The sequence below is a fragment of the Budorcas taxicolor genome, chromosome Y (genome assembly GCF_023091745.1).
Source record: "Budorcas taxicolor isolate Tak-1 chromosome Y, Takin1.1, whole genome shotgun sequence".
NCBI lineage: Eukaryota > Metazoa > Chordata > Mammalia > Artiodactyla > Bovidae > Budorcas > Budorcas taxicolor.
The window spans coordinates 8,964,951-8,981,632 of NC_068936.1; positions in this window are offsets into that span (position 1 = coordinate 8,964,951).

Genomic DNA, 16,682 nt, shown 5'->3' on the forward strand with positions numbered 1-16,682 from the left:
ATTTTGAGTACTTTTTTATTCTTAGAGGGTGCGGCCACAAGTCCCAGTGCTTCCTTTATACAAACTGCCACCTAAGTATAAACATACTACATATTAGTTAAGTACAGAAAAATGGGCTATTTGATTATCTCCAAAACTCTAGAGTAGTTATAAACACCCGATTCTTACAGACAAAGACACTGAGTGTCAACGAGACTCATTGACAGCTGAAAAACCTATGACTACAAGTCTACATGGCTCTAGAATCATAAGCTTTGTCCCACGTTCACTTTAACCTCTTCTATTTAAAAAAATAAAGAAAAAAAACCCAAAAACCCACCACGACTGATCATTAGGTGAAATCACATGTAAAGGACGAGTACTTTTACAAAAGCACTGTTGTACAGCGTTCAGAAACATGGACTTTGGAGTCAAAGAAGATTAAGTTGGAATTCTAAGTTAACCACACACCAGTTGCATCTTCTTGGGCAAATTTATAACTTTTAAAGGTGTTTCTGTCTCTTAAAGACAAACATGCTTATTTCTTAGACTTAAGGTTACCAGCTCTTTTTAAAAGGCATCGGCTATTCAAGGGCATCTTGTTTTATAGTAAAATTTGAAGAAAATGTATCTTAAATGCACATTACACCTGATTCACAAATTCTAATTTCATAAATATTAACAAAGAAAATAGGTAGCAAATTCAAAGTATAATCTATCTATACCTAGTTAACAAACAGCATAATTCAATGTCAAGCACTTAACACAGGCCTAGGAAATTGAGAATGAGCTGTCTTGATAGTCTCACCCCAATTCCACACTGATATATCCTAAATTTCTCCCTCTAATCCTAGCTAAACTTAAATCCAACAATGCTTCATCCTTCATGCCACAGGTCTCTTCCCCATATAGCAGGCAAAGTGAGGCCAGTATTTCTCTCAAACCAATATCAGACAGAGACATCACACACAGACACACACACACACACACACACACCCGATATCCCTTATGAATACAGGTGAAAGAATCTTCAACAAAATACTGGCAAACAAAATCCAACAACATATAAAAGAGATTGTATACCATGATCACATGGGATTTAGGGAGGTATGCAAAGTTGGTTCATTATATGAAAGTCACTCAACATTATGCCATTTTAAAACAATGAAACAAATAACACATCTGCCTGAAGAAAAAGCATTTCCCTGAATCTAGCACCTTTTCAGAACCAGGCTTAAAAGAACACTTAATAATTAAGAACAGAAGAGAACTTTCTCAATCGAAGGGCACCTGTAAAGGACCCACAGCTAACATCATACTTAAGAATGAAAAACTGAAAGCTTTCCCTCTAAGACTGGGGAAAACACAAGAAGTCTATTACACACTTTGGCTCAACATTATACTGGCAGTTCTATAACCAGAGCAATCAGGTAACAAAAGAGAAATGTTGCTGTTGTTTAAAAAACAAAAACGAAAAAAAAAAAAAAAGAAAACAACCAGCCTTCAGAATGGAAAGGAAAAAGTCAAAGTATATTGGAGATAACATACTTTTGTATATAGAAAATCTTGAAAAAAACACAAGTATTAGAATTAATATAAAGCTTGCAGAATAGAAGACAAATATTTTAAAAGTCAATCACATTTTATACAGTAGAAACAAATGTTGTTAAGTAAATACCTGAATCTACACTAGCATTAAAAAGAATACTTAGGAAGTCAGAAAGAGAAAGACAATATATTCTTTGGAATGGCTGAGTAATACTCCATTGTGTATATGTACCACAGCTTTCTGATCCATTTATCTGTTGATGGACATCTAGGTTGTTCCATGTCCTGGCTATTATAAACAGTGCTGCGATGAACACTGGGGTCCATGTGTCTCTTTCAATTCTGGTTTCCTCAGTTTGTATGCCCAGCAGTGGGATTGCTGGCTCATACGGCAGTTCTATTTCCAATTTTGAAAGGAATCTCCACACTGTTCTCCATAGTGGCTGTACTAGATTGCATTCCCACCAACAGTGTAAAAGGGTTCCCTTTTCTCCACACCCTCTCCAGCATTTATTGCTGGCAGACTTTATATGAATCAATTCTAATGACAAGGTTGAAACTGGAGCCGATTATACACAGTGAAGTAAGCCAGAAAGAAAAACACCAATACAGTATACCAACACATATATATGGAATTTAGAAAGATGGTAATGATAACCCTGTATGAGAGACAGCAGAAGAGACACAGATGCTTAGAACGGAATTTTGCACTCTGAGGGCGCGGGTGGGGTGGGATAATTTGGGAGAATGGCACTGAAACATGTACACTATCATGTAAGATAGTCGCCAGTCTATGTTCCAGGCAGGATACAGGATGCTTGGGGCTAGTGCACAGGGGTGATCCAGAGAGATGATATGGGGTGTGAGGTGGGAGGGGGGGGGTCAGGATTGGGAACTCGTGTACACCCGTGGCGGACTCATGTCAATGTATGGCAAAACCAATACAGTATTGTAAAATAAAATAAAGTAAAAATAAAAATAAAAAAAAAGAGAAAGACAAATCTTGTATGGTATCACTTACATGGACTCTAAAATATGACACAAATGAACTTATCTATGAAACAGAAACAGACTCACAGACATAGAGAGCAGACTATGTGATTCCCAAGAGGGGAATGGTGGGGCAGGCATAGATTGGGAGCTGGTGATTAGCAGATGCAAACTATAATATATACAATAGACAAACAAGATCATACTGTATAGCACAAGGAACTATATTCGTAATTTGTGATAAACAATAATGGAAAAGGGTATGAAAAAACTGTGTGTGCATATGTGTTGTTTACATATGAAGGAAAGGAAAGGACAACTGTTGGCAAGCACGTACAGAAACTGGATTCTTGTGTGTTACAGATAGATTTTAAAATGGTGCAACTGCTACAGAAAACAGTTTAAAGGCTCCTCGAGAAACTAAAAACTAGAGCTGGCACATGATTCAGCAATTCCACTTCAGGATATAAATTCAAAAGAAGTTAACATGGGGTCTTGGGATATCTGCACAGCCGTGCTCACAGCAGCACGAAGCACAACAACTATGAGGTGGAAGCATCGAAATGTCCATCAAATGTGATAGATACATACAATGAAATATTATTAGGCCATATAAAGAAAATTCTTTCACATGCTACAACATGCATTATCATTTCACACATCAAGCCAAATGAAATAAGCCAGTCATACAAAAAGACAAATACTGTAAGTTTCTACTTGTATGAAATAGCTAACATAGTCAAGTAATCGAAAGGAAACAAAAAAGAACGACGGAGTCCATGGTCTAGGTCACAACCAAGAAAAGAGGAGTTGCTGTTTAATGGGACAGGTGATGGGTACAGAGTTTCGATTTTGCAAGATGTAAAGGTGTAGAGATCTGTTTCATAACAATGTGATAAGGAAGTCCCTGGTAGTTCAGAGGTTAGGACTCCACAGTTTCCTATCAGGGGCCTGGGTATGATCCTCAACCAGGGAACTGTCATTCAAGCTGCATAGCACAGCTAAAACAACGACAATGACAACAAAACAACACTGTGACTATGTGTGTGTATATGTGTTAGTCACTCAGGTGTGCCCAACTTTGCATCACCATGGACTAAAGCTCACCAGGCTCCCTTCTCCATCGGATTTGCAGTGGCTTGCCACTTCTTTCTCCAAAAGGCTGATGAAAGTGTGTGAAATACTTAGCATGCAAAAATGGTTAAAATGGTAAAGATTTAAGTTAGATGTTTTCTACAACAATTAAAAAAAGAAAAGCATTTAACAACCAGGAAAAGAATTTGAATAGACATTTCCGACTCTTTGCAACCCCATGGACTGTAGCCTATCAGGCTCCTCCGTTCATGGGATTTTCCAGGCAACAGTGCTGGAGTGGATTACCATTTCCTTCTCAAGGCGATCTTCCCGACTCAGGAATTGATCCCGGGTCTCCTACATTGCAGGCAGACACTTTCCCTTCGGAGCCACCAGGGAAGCCCCTAGCAAAATGTAAAGCAGTCTCACTGAGATACTACTTCACACCCATACTACTTCACACCCAATCAAAATGACGAATAATAACAAGTGCTGCAGAGGACGTGGAGAAAAGGAATCTTCAGATATTGTTGAGGTAATTGCTGTAAATGGTACAATCACTCTTGCAAAAGTGGTTTGTCAGTACTTCAAAAATTAAATATAGAGTAGCCATATGATCAAGGAATTTCCCTCTTTTGTATATATCCACAAACACTGAAAATGTTCAGTCCATGCAAAATCAGTGTTCACAGCAACATTACTCACTATAGCCACAAAGAGTACAACATCCACGTATTATCCATTCATTGACGAATGGATAAACAAACTGTGGTATACGCTCAAAATGGACGGCATAGAAGCCATTTACCATATTCATTACCATATTCAGCCATAAAAATAAAACAAAAACATTCACTGCTATACAGCCATGAAATGGAGGAATCTTGAAAGTACACAAACGAGGGGACTTTCCTGGAGATCCAGTGTTTAAGACTCTCCACAGGTGCCATCCCTGGCCTGGGAACTAAGATCCCACATGCCACAGAGCTAAATAAATAAATATTGAAAAAGAAAATATGACATCTGATTCAAGCCAGACACAAAGGTCACACTTTGTATGTGGGAGAACTGTAGGTGGAAGAGAAGCAGGAAAGAGAAGCACTCTGTAATCCAAGTGAAACATTTTTTTCAGGGAGGAGGAAATGAACTAGTCTGATAAAGGATGCCAATAAATTAAATAAGATAACAACTAAAAATTGACCACGGAGTTAAACATTTGAAATTCACCTGTGGCCTTGACAAGAGCGGCTTTAAAGGAATATGAGAGAACTCGAGATAACAAAGTCTAGAAACAACTCTGCAGAGATCTATAATAAGCAAACATGAAAAAAAAGCAGCAGAAGCAGGATGTGTCACCCAAAGATGGATTTTTAACGACAGGTCACATTATAGTCAGTCTGTTTGCTGATGGGAACCATCCAGAGAAACAGAAAACTTAATCCAGAACAAAGAGGAGACTTGCTAGAATATCAAGAAATGAGTAGGTCTAGAACTGAGTACATCAAGAATTGAGTAGATCAAGCCAGAGAGCACACAAGCTGGAGAAGGCAATGGAAACCCACACCAGTACTCTTGCCTGGAAAATCCCACAGATGGAGGAGCCTGGTAGGCCGCAGTCCATGGGGTTTCGAAGGGTCGGACACGACTGAGCGACTTCACTCTCATGCTTTGGAGAAGGAAATGGCAACCCACTCCAGCGCTCTTGCCTGAAGAATCCCAGAAAAGGGGGAGCCTTGTGGGCTGCTGTCCATGAGACTGCAGAGTCGGACATGACTCAAGCGGCTTAGCAGCAGTAGCGGCACACAAGAAGGGTACACAAGCCAAATAATTTGCTCACATTGACAGAGCTGAGGTCATATGAAAAAAAAGGCTGGCATGGTGGATTAATGGGTACAGTAACCAGCCTTCAAGTGAATCGAATCTCCTGATATTCCCACCCCTGTGTAGTTCTCTCTCAATCTATCACAGGGTTGACCTGTGAGACTAAGCAAATACACAACTGAAGACGTGTAACATCTGAAAAAAGACTCTGCACTTTATCATGGGTGCAAGTGCTTTCCTGAATCACTCATTCTGAGAAAAGACAGCAGCCTCCACAAGAGAAGCCCCTTGGAGAGGCCCACAGAAGGAGGAACTGAGGCTTCATGAGTACAGACAAGTGAGAGAGCTTAGATTCAACAAGCTAAGTCTTCAGAGGTGGCCAAGCCAGACAAAAGCTTGACTACTACCTCAGGAAAGATCCTAGGCCAAGAGATAACAAGTGTGAAGTTCTTTCAAACTATTCAATTTTGAGATCGTATGTACAACACAAACATTTCAAGTTATAATACCATTCACATCATACTTACACACAGAAGAGTTCTCCTATAAATATAGCAAAAATTAAACACACACACACACACACACACACACACACCAATCCAAAGCACTGAAACACAGGAGTTGCCTGGCAGTCCAGTGGTTTGGTTAGGACTCAGTCCTCTCACTGCCAGGATCCTGTGTTCGATCCCTGGTTGGGGAACGAATATCCTATGAAGCCACATGTTGTGACCAAAACAAAACATGCTGTGAAGTTCAAAGCTGTACCAGCAAGATAAGTATACAACACAGCTGTAGGCACAAGTTGCTGGGCATAGAGCTACCTATGATCTTGTTTACTCGCATGAAATGAACTCAGATGGTGCCTCGCCCCCATCCAGTGGAGTTCACTTACTTAATGAAATAAAGCCCTTAAGGGTGCAGAAATGAGCAAGTAATCTCATGTGAACATGTTAAATCACAGGACATTGTCTCTGAATGAACCACTTGATTCATTTATTCATTTGGCCATGCTGCTTGGCTTGTGGGGTCCCGTTTCCCTGACCAGAGATTGAATCCAGACCACTGCAGTGAAAGCCCAGATTCCTAATCACCAGGCCACCAGGGAACCCCCCCACCTGCATTGCTTTGCTTTCCTAGCTAAAAATTTAGGATATGTGCATTCCCAATTTTAGCCTCACCAAGTGGTAGCAGTTAGCTCTATACAGCTTAAGACCCATGGTGCTCTTACTTTTTTTCTTTCAAGAAGGCAGGAGAAAGCAAGTCACCCTGCCTGTTTTTAAGCTTGCCACTCCGAATGCTGCAAACCTGAAACCATGATTGCCCTGAAGTCAGCACCCGCAATCAGGGACAGGTAATCCCCAATCAGGAATACTCTCTCTCAACACCAACGTGTCAGCCGACGAATGAAAGGAGAAAAACGGAAAGTAAGAAAGCCACAACTGTGTCCCTTATTGTAAAGATGTCTGTCACCTTACCTCAGGGGCCCACTGAAATCCTGAGCGCTTGAGACCTACCAGGCAGCAAACGGTCACATCCTGGGGACAAGCAGAAGAAAAGCTCAGGGTGAGTCACCTGTTCCGGGAACATTCTATCCCCCCAGGCTCTACCTGGTCCTACCCTACGGATGCTGACCAGGCGTCTTACACTCAACCAGACCAAGTGATTGAACTCCTTAGCCCTGAGCTTCTTCCTCCCACCTCCCTTCTCTCAGTAACAAACAAACAAATACCTCATCTGCCAACTTCCCGAACCAAAGGCCTGAATCTCGGGGCCCCCAGGGACGGGGCAGCCCTGGAATCCGAGCAGAGGCAGAGGAAACAGGAAAACGACCAAAGCACCAGGGCAGTGAAGAGGCCACTAGATCGATTTTTTTTTTTTTTTTTGCTGCGCCCGCCTGACTGTGCCTGGGTGCAGAACCAGCTTGGGCCGTGAAGATTTGTGTGTGTGTGTGTTTAAATACATTAGGTTCCACAGGAGAGCTGGGGGTGGTGCCGTGGGCCAGGGGCCTAAGAGGCCCTTTCCGCGAGCTGGCTTGTGCCACCCACCCCCCGAGCAGGAAAGCTGCTGGAGAGCAGAGCCCGCCCAGACTAGAGAAGGGAGAGGGTGAAAGGAGCCTGAGGCCTGTGGGTCCTGCCGCACGCTCCCTCCTGAGGGCCCGCGGGCCCTCACCGGCCGCCCCGCCGAGGAAGGCCTCGTGCGAGTGGGGACCCGAGAAACCCTCCTTTTAGCCGTCAGGTACGCTTTGGCTGAACCACGCTCCAGTCCTACCAGTCCCGGTTGGCGGAGGAGACAGAACTGCCTGCGGCTCACCTGCCCTAGGCAGTTCCCGGGTTAAGCCTGAGGAGGCGAGCCTGAGCGGATGAGGTCTCCTCAGGTCTGGGGCGCCGCCTCAGCTCCCCCTACAGGAGTTCGGGCAGCCTCCGATGATTGGCTGCCAGGTGTCGGCGCCTGCAATCTGATTGGCCGTGAGGCCGAGTTGGGCGCATGCGTGTGCGATGGACACCCCCCCCCCCACCCCCCCACCCCCCACCCCGTAAAGGCACAGGCTGTGGGCATGGTCAGGCTGAATGTGAATCTCAAGGGTCTTGGGTCAAGATTGCTCAGCTCACTAAACGCGAGGAAAGAAAAAACAGATGGCACAGTCGCCAGGGCACAGGGCTGAGAACGGCCTCCGAGTCTACCAGGGGAGTCCAGTGATGGTGTCCAGCACTCACAGCCCTCAGGGGTGACCTCCCTTAGGCAAGTTCTTTGCTTAAGGAACTTGACCGTACAGTGGATCTTGACGCCCCTCCTCTCAATCAAGGCAGGGCAGCCTGCCCCTGTTTTTGCACTGTCTATTGTGAGTTGAGAATGAGCTTTACTTTTTCTTCTTTTTTTAAATTTTAGAGCTTTACACTTTTAATGGCTGAGGAAAACCGAAAAGAATTTTATTTTCTGACGTGGAAATTGTGTGAAATTCAGTTTTCAGAGTCCTTAAAGTTGGACCAGGGACTTGCCAGTTTCTTTGGTTATTGTCTATGGCTGAAAACTTAATTAATCGCCAATGATCATATTCGCAAAGCCTGAAATATTTCTTTTTTGGCCCTTCACAGAGTCTTTTTTAAATGCCCTGTTCTGCTGGAAGTCTCCTAGTAGACCCTTGAGATCTCCTATGGGAGAATAAAGTTTTGGTTTTGTTACATTATTTTCTTCTCTATATATTCATTTTTCATTCTTTACTAATTTCATTCCTTCATATCGCTGTAAGTTTGTTCTGTTGCTCATCTTTACAACTTTTTGAGATAACTATTTGTAACTCTCATTTCTCTTGTATCTAATGCTATAAATTTACCTTAATTTGTTGTTGTTGTTCAGTCCCTCAGTCATGTTGGACTCTTTGCAACGCCATGGACTGCATGCAGCACACCAGGCTTTCCTGTCCTTCACTGTCTCCTGGAGTTTGCTCAAACTCATGTCCATTGAGTTGTGATACCATTCAAACATCTCATCCTTCGCCGCCCACTTCTTCTCCTGCCCTCAGTCTTTCCCAGCATCAAGGTCTTTTCCAATGAGTTGGCTTTTCACATCAGGTGGCGAAACTGTTGGATCATCAGATTCAGCATCAGTCCTTCCAGTGAATATTCAGAGTTGATTTCCCTTAGGATTGACTGGTTGGATCTTGCTGTCCAAGGGACTCTCTAGAGTCTTCTCCAACACCACAGTTCCAAAGCATCAATTCTTTGGCACTCCACCTTCTTTACGGTCCAGCTGTCACATCCATACATGACTGCCAGAAAAACCATAGCTGTGACTAGATGGACTTTGTCAGCAAAGAAAAGTCTCTGCTTTTTAATATGCTGTCTAGGTTTGTCATAGCTTTTCTTCCAAGGGCCACATATCTTTTAAGCTCATGGCTGCATTCACCATCCACAATCATTTTGGACCCCAAGAAAATAAGTCTGTTACTCTTTCCATTGTTTCTCCGTACAACTTTAACTGTGTCCCACAATGTTTGCGAATAGACTGTTCATTATCATTCACGTCCGAGTATATCCTAATATTCTCTTCTAAAGACAAGACTGTATATTGCATGGGCTTCCCTGGTCACTCAACTGGTAAATCACTTTCCAGCGAATGCAGGAGACACAAGAGGCCTGGGTTCGATCCCGGGTCTGGAGCATCCCCTGGAGAAAATAATGGCAAGCTGCTCCAGGATTCTTGCATGAAAATTCCATAGAGATATATGGTATGTGTTAATATAGTTATTTCTATTTTCCAAGTGAATGGCATTTTCAAAGACGTTTCTTGGTCAACTTCTCATTATTGCATTATAGTCAGATGACACAGTCTAAATATTATTGATCCTTTGTATTTGAAGATTTCCGTTAAGTATACCGTACTTCAGATTTCCATCTCAGTGAAGTCAAAATGAAGTGGGTGTTGTGTAGAGAAAACACTTGCAATGTCTGAAATGTATATATGTGAAATGACTTCCTTTATGCTTCACAATTATGCCAGCATCTTTCAGTAGGGTGCCTTTAACTAAGTTCCAGGGTTTTCTCAAATTTTACCAGTTTTTCCACAGATGTTCTTTCCTAGTTTCATATTCCCGTATAGGATACTGAACTACATGAGAATATATAGCAAAAAGCTACAGATACCTCCCTTAGCTTACTCTGGTCTATAGCAGTTTCTTAAACTTTCCTTGTTTTTCATGACTTTTGACAGTTTTCAGGAGTCCTTCAGGGACAGGTATTTTGCAGAATGTCTCTCTATATGGGTTTGGTATGTTTCTCCTGATTGCCCTGGCGTTTATATAATTTTAGAACTATACCTCCAAGGCAAAATATCTTTCTCATCATTTCCCATCAAGGATTCATATGATCAATAGGACTTACCACTAGTTCGTCTGCTATAAAGTTGTCTCCTTCCTACTGACATATTCCGTTCTTGGAAACAAGCCACTAAACGCAGCCTGCATTTAGGGAGGGGCATGGAATCTCATCTTGAGGAAAATATCTAAGAGATACACAAATTCCTGAGTATACAAGTTAATTGAAACTCTGTTTGTAAGGAAGATCTGGTTCTTCTAGCCATATCTTTTAATTTTAAATTAATTAAAGTAAAGATTTAATAGGTTTCCCAGTTGGTGCTAGTGGTAAAGTACCTGCCTGCCAATACAGGAGATGTAAAAGATGTGGGTTCAGAGGAGCCTGGTGCGCTACACTGATGCGGTCGCAAAGAGTTGGACAGACTGAAGCCGCTGAACACACACAAAGATTTAATACCGCAGTCACACTGGCTACATTTTAACATTTGCAAAGTGGCATATTAGACAAGGACATAGAAAATATCTTTTATTGAGAATTCCTTAGTGATCGGGTTGTTAGAGATTTGTGCTTCCACTGCAGGGGGCAGAGAGTCAATCCCTGGTTGAAGATCTAAGATCCCTTAATCCTCACAGCAAGGCAAAAAAAAAAAAAAAAAAAGAACAAACCCTGCCAGATGAACACTCCATCTGAAAATTCAGATAAAGGATATAAACAGAACACCTCACAGAAAAGAAAAGAAACATAAGCATTTATATATGTGAAAAGCTGATCGCCCTTATGAGGGAATACATGTAACAATTATTAAAAAGTTTTCTATTGCTGCAGAAATGTCTGTGAATAGCACTGACTTAGGTCATTGTTTTGCCAACCTTTCTTCTTTTCAAATGTAATGCATATTAACACATGAAACTGCTTTAGCTCTGTCTCAAAAGTTTGCTATTTTCAGTATCATTCAGTTCAAAGAATGTTTTTCCCATAACAATTTCTCTTAGGAGCAATAAGTTATTTAGGTTCAGAAGCAGGAGAAGGAGAAGCCTAAACCACAACATTAAAGAGGCTTGTGAATTACAGAGGTGCTGCTTTTGCACTGTGGGTTCCTGGCAATCCTTACTCTATCCTCAGCTTGTTTGCAGTGATACTGCTTCGTTTTCAAACTTTGGGAGTTCTGTACTCCTCTGTTATCTTTCTGGGTTTTTGTTTGGTCATGCCACAGAAGCTGTGGGATCTTAGTTCCAGAACCAGGTGTTGAACCCTGGCCATTGACAGTGAAAGCATCAAGTCCTACCCACCGAACCAACAGGGAATTCTCCTATCTTTTTTCTTTCTTTCTTTCAAATATTGATTCATTTACTTGGCTGCGCTTGTTTTTAGTTCCAGCACAAGGACCCTTCAATCTTCATTGTAGCATGTGGGAGCAGGAATTTTAATTGTCACATGTGGTATTTTTAGTTGCAGTATGTGGGATCTAATGCCCCGACCAGGGAATGAACTTGGACGCCCTAATCTGGGAGCGACGAGTATTTCCACTGGACTACAGGGATGTCCTTCCCATGACTGAACCCAGGTCTCCCACATTGCAGGTGAATTCCTTACTGTCTGAACCACCATGGCTTTGACTATAAAAATTTTGGTCAGCAGAGTGATGCCTTAGCTTTTTTTCTTTTTCTATTTTTTTTTTTTAATGCTGTCTATGTTTGCCATAGCTTTTCTTCCAAGGAGCTAGCTTCCTTTAATTTTGTGGCTACATTCACCATCCACAGCGATTTTGGAGTCCAAGAAAATAAAATCTGCTGTTATTTTCAAGTGTTCACCATTTCTTGGCCATAAAGTGATGGGACCAGATGTTGTGATCTTCGTTTTTTTGAAATTTGAGTTTTAAGCCAGTCTTTCACTCTCCTCTTTTGCCACCATCAAGAGGCTCTTCATTTTCTGCCTTTAGGGTGGCATCATCTGCATATCTGTGGTTGTCGCTGTTTCTCCAGCAATCTTGATTCCAGATTGTGCTTCATCCGGCCCAGTGTTTTTCATGATGTACTCTGCATTTAAGTTAAATAAGCAGGACAACAGTATATAATCCTGACGTACTCCTTTCCCTATTTGGAACCAGTCACTTGTTCCATGTCCAGTTCTAACTGTTGCTTCTTGACCTGCATACAGATTTCTCAGGAGGCAGGTCAGATGGTCTGGTATTCCCATCTCTTTAAGAATTTTCCAGAGTTTGTTGTGGTTCACACAGTCAAAGGTCTCATCACTTCATGGAAAATAGATGAAGAAACAATGGAAACAGTGACAGAATTTACTTTCTTGAGCTCCAAAATCACTGCAGATGGTGACTGCAGCCACGAAATTAAAAGATCTTGCTTCTTGGAAGAAAAGCTGTGACAAATCTAGAAAGCATATGAAAAAGCAGAGATATTACTTTGCCAACAAAGGTCCGTGTAGTCCAGGCTATTGTTCTCCCACTAGTCATGTATGGGTGTGAGAGTTGGAGCATAAAGATGGCTGAGCACCAAAGAATTGACGCTTTTGAAGTGTGGTGTCGGTGAAGATTCTTGAGTGTCTCTTGGACTGGCAGCGAGATCAAGCCAGTCAGTCCTACAGGAAATCATCACTGAATAGTCACTGTAAGGAATGATACTGAAAGTGAAGCTCCGATACTTTGACCACCTTATGGGGAGAGCTGACTCATTAGAATACATCCTTATGCCAGAAAAGTTTGAAAGAAGGAGGAGGGGATGACAGAGAATGAGATGGTTGGATGGCATCACACACTCAACGGACTTGAGCTTGAGCAAGCTCCAGGAGACGGTGAAGGACACAGAAGCCTGGTGTTCCACAGCCCATGGGATCACAAAGAGTGAACACGACTGTCCAAATTATTGTTTGTCTTGCTTGATGTTTTTCTTGTTTCTGCAGCTTTTCACTTCTAATTAAACTTGTTCTTTGAAACTCATGGCAGGTCTAGGACCAAAATTTTTTCTACACATAAGGGACTACATTGGTGGGGGTTGGGCAGGGGGTGGTCTATCACTGGGAAAGCCCTGCAGGGTCCTGCTCAGTTATATGATGAAACAGACTGGCAATGCCAAGTGTTCAGTAGAAATGGAAATGCCAGTACTGTTAGTGGAAATACACATTGTTTCAATCAGTTTCAAAAAAGCGTTTGACTGTACCTGCCTGTTAGAATGGCTCAGTCAGTAACATCTGGCTGCAATGGAGGAGACCTTGGTTGGAACCCTGGGTCAGGAAAATCCTCTGGAGAAGAAAATGCCAACCCATTGTTGTATTCTTGCCTGGGAAATCCTATGGACAGTGGAGCCTGGTTGGCTAGTCTATGGGGCTGTAACAGTTAAATCCCACTTAGCAACTAAACCACTGCCACATGCATTGTCAGAAAATCTCATGTCTAGACATATAGATATAGCTATCCTAGAGAAATTACAATGAAAGACACAAAAACGTTCATAGGCAGCTTATTCAAAAAGGAAAAATAAGAGCCTTAAATTTCAGGCACAGTTATGCCAACTCATCCGAGGGAATTCTACCCAGCAATCAAAAAAGAATGTTCCACAGCTACATACAAGACCGTTCCCAAGAAAAATGAAATGCAAAAAGGCAAAATGGCTGCCTGAGGAGGCCTTACAATTAGCTGTGAAATGAACAGAAATGACGGCAAAGGAGAGAAGGAAAGATATACCTATTTGAACACAGAGTTCCAAGGAGAGATAAGAAAGCCTTCCTCAGTGATCAGGGCCGAGAAATAAAGCAAAGCAATAGAATGGCGAAGACTAGAGATTTCTTCAAGAAAATCTGAGATACCAAGGGGGCATTTCATGCAAAGATGGGCACAATTAAGGGCATAAATGGTATGGACCTAACAGAAGCAATAGACATGAAGATGAGGTGGCAAAGAACACACAGAAGAACTGTACATCAGAGATCTTCACAACCCAAATAATCATGACGATGGGATGACTCACCTACATCCAGATATCTTGGAATGTGAAGTCAAGTGGGCCTTAAGAAGCATCACTATGAACAAAGTGAGTGGAAGTTATAGAATTCCAGTTGAGCTATTTGAAATCCTAAAAGATTATGCTATGGAAGTGCTTCATTCAATATGTCAGCAAATTTAAGAAACTAAGCAGTGGCTCAGGACTGGGAAAGGTCAGTTTTCATTCCAATCCCAAACAAAGGCAATGCCAAAGAATGCTCAAACTACTGCACAATTGCCCTCATCTCACACGCTAGTAATGCACAAAAATATCCAAGCCATGCTTCAGCAATACATGAACCATAAACTCCAGATGTTCAAGCTGGTTTTGGCCAAGTCAGAGGAACCAGAGATCAAATGAGTGTATGCTCCACTACTTCTCATGATGCATGCAGCAACTACTGAGGTTGAAATCACGAGTTTGCATTCTGCTTTTACTAAGAATTGAATTAGGACAGGTGCACTAGTTAGCTTGCGCTCTGCAACATACATTACAACTCTAGAGCATAAGTATCACAACCAAGTGCGTCTGCGCTCCGGACCTGGCATGCGGTAACGACTGAAAATGCAAGAAGCTTTTCACAATCACTGACCCCTGAGTTGAAACCGCTGCTGCTGCTGCTGCTGCTGCTGCTAAGTCACTTCAGTCGTGTCCGACTCTGTGTGACCGCATAGATAGCAGCCCACCAGGCTCCCCTATCCCCGGGATTCTCGGGGCAAGAATACTGGAGTGCGTTGCCACTTCCTTCTCCAATGCGTGCATGCATGCTAAGTCGCTTTAGTCTTATCCGACTCCGTGCGAACCTACGGACGGTAGCCCACGACGCCCCTCTGTCCACGGGATTCTCCAGGCAAGAATATTGGGGTGGGTTGCCATTCCCTTCTCTTATGTCAAACCACACATGCTACAAGCACTGAGCTTGCCCTCTGGAATACGCGCTTGTCAATACTGAGGCCGCCATCTAGAGGACGCTCGCCGGAACTACTTAAGTTTCCAATCTGGATCACCCTTTCCTGCCGCAATTGAGACTGTTAACAAGCTTTAGAACCAGTGCATTGCTGTCACTGAGACTGCACAGTAGAGCATACATCCCATCACTCCTAAACCCGGGCTCTTTAGGATATGGCCTGCCACTACTGAGCCTGTCCTTAAAACATGCCTGTTGTAAGGACACATACACTTCTGGTGTATTACACTCTGGATTCTGCATCCCTGCACTACTGAAATTGCCTTCCAGAGCAAGAGTTCATCACCAGCTGAACTTTCACTCTGAAGCATAAATATCACAACCATTAGCTTGTTGCTTTATAGGTAAGTCAGGCCACTACTCAACCGGCACTGTAGTTCAGGCGTGCCTGAACAATTACTGAACTTGCACTCTGAAGTTTGCTTCTGGACACAACTGAGCCAGCACTCCTGTAGACAGAGTGAGTTTAAACACTGGAGGACATGCTACGCCTCTACTGAGCATGAGCTCAAGTGCAGGCATCCGGGCTCTGGTGAGAACATGCTCTAGTTGCACACATGCCACAGTAACTGAACGTGCAGCTGGGGGTACAGATCTCATGACTACAGAGTGAGCACATTTCATCATGGGTTTTGCACTACTGAGGTTTACTCAGAAGCATACCTCCCATCATGACTGCGTGTGCCTTCAAGAGCCAGTGTTCTGACCCACTGAGACTGCGCTGTAGAGTAAGAATGCCTGAACTACACGACTGCACACTGAATCATGCAGCCCAGCAGTATAAATCCTAGCACTACAGCACACGTGTCACTTCTGAGTCCTTACACTAAGCAGGCATGGCACAGCTAGTGGGCATGTGGTCTAGAGCATATGTGTGGCCATTGCTAATTTCACACTCGGAAACCTGTGTCTTGCCACTTGGAAGCCCAGGCCCCCAAATATTCATGTTTCAGCTACTGATTTTGCACCCTGGTACACTCCTTTATCACTGCTGAGCCTGCGTTATAGAGCATGAGTTCCACTACTACTAATCTTGCTCGATGGCCTGTGTGCTTAAACCTGTGAGCCTACACTCTGCAGCTGAAAATTGCCAATGACTTGGCTTGCCCTCTGTTGCATATTTTCCCCACTCTTCTTCCTGCACTCTAGAGCAGGTGTCCCAACTACTGAGGTTGCACTCTGGAGGACCTACTCCAGGAGGCTGCTTTCTAAAACCCATATCCTACCCACGAGTGAACCGTCATTCTAGATCAACTGTGTGACCACTAGTGACCTTGAATTCTGAAGAATAAAGTCACTTCCTTGAGGTATTGCTCGAGAAGGTGCGTGCAACAATCACCCCAGTGACATTTTATACCAGCCATTTTGCTGCTAGTCACCCAGCACTCTAGACTGTGCAAGCTGTGAGTAGTGTACCTGTATATCTATGGATGATGTTGCCACCACTACAGACCTGGTGTGTACTTCATATTTCCTGCCATATGTGTATGATCATGA